The sequence below is a fragment of the Etheostoma cragini genome, chromosome 12 (genome assembly GCF_013103735.1).
Source record: "Etheostoma cragini isolate CJK2018 chromosome 12, CSU_Ecrag_1.0, whole genome shotgun sequence".
NCBI classification, from domain to species: domain Eukaryota; kingdom Metazoa; phylum Chordata; class Actinopteri; order Perciformes; family Percidae; genus Etheostoma; species Etheostoma cragini.
This window is the reverse complement of record NC_048418.1, coordinates 1,197,165-1,198,531: the sequence shown is the minus strand read 5'-3', so window position 1 is coordinate 1,198,531 and position 1,367 is coordinate 1,197,165.

The following is a 1,367-nucleotide window of genomic DNA, read 5'->3' as shown; positions in this document are numbered from 1 at the left end:
GACAGACTATGCAACGCCATCACTAACAGGGACGTTGTAGAGCGTCCTCTGGTGGACAGACTACGCAACGCCATCACTCATAACATGGTTGACCGTCCGTTTTTATTTTATTTTGTAACTATTAATTCCTTAGAATCATTTATTTGTCATTATAAATGATTCTGATGAATGAACATTTCAACATACACTACCGGTCAAAAGTTTGGGGTCACTTACAAATGTCCATTTCACTCCATTATAGACAGGATACCAGCTGATCTGATTGGGTGGCTGATCTTTAATGCAATATCTACATTTCCCATTATCAGCAACCATTCATCCAATGTTCCAAAGGCACATTTTGTTTACTAATTTGATATTATTTGAAAAAACTAACTAAGAAAACATTAAACATTAAACAACCCTTATGTGAGCACATAATGTAATCTGGAAACTGCTGCCCTGGTTAAAAAAAACAAGGCAACTGATCTCTGCTGGGGTTCTGTCTATAATGGAGTCCAATGGAAATTTGTGAGTGACCCCAAACTTTTGACCGGTAGTGTATATATTATCATAATATATACACATAATTTATCTTTTTGTCGGCCATTATAATGCCGATACCGATTCCTAATATCGGCCGATATATCGGTCTGGCTCTAGCATGAACTAGTGTCTCTGTAGACCGGTGTTGTTGAGGAGGTTAACCCTTTATTTTCTCAGTGAGATGCAGCCAAACGAGTGGAGTTCATCAGGTTTACCGCTGCTGTCCGGCTGTAGTTGGACGTCGGACAACCCAACAGACTCCAGCAGGGACCAGGCGAACAACGGCACCGTCCTCTTCTGGGCCACGTCCCAGTCTGCAGACAGACAAACAAGACCTTTAGGAACTCACAGTATGTCACTGTCAACTCGGGATGGATGGATGAGTTGTTCGGTCTCTAAAATGTCAGAAAATGGTGAAATATGTGGATCAGTGTTTCCCAAAAAAAACCAACATGACGTCCTCCAATGTCTCGTTTTGTCCACAACTCAAAGATATTCAGTTTCCTGTCCCAGAGGAGAGAAGAGACAAGAACACATTCACACTTGGCATCTTTTCTGCAGCCAAGAGCGTCTTTTGTTGCTATAACAACCGCTGCTGCTACAGAATCTCTATGCTCCTCATATCTGGAACAAACCAGGGACCGAGCACCAGGGGCCAAGCACCAGGGACCGAGTACCAGGGCACGTGCACCAGGGACCGAGTACCAGGGACCGAGCACCAGGACACGTGCACCAGGGACCGAGTACCAGGGACCGAGTACCACGGGCCGTGCACCAGGGACCGAGCACCAGGGGCCGAGCACCAGGGACCGAGCACCAGGGGCCGTGCACCCGCGACCGAG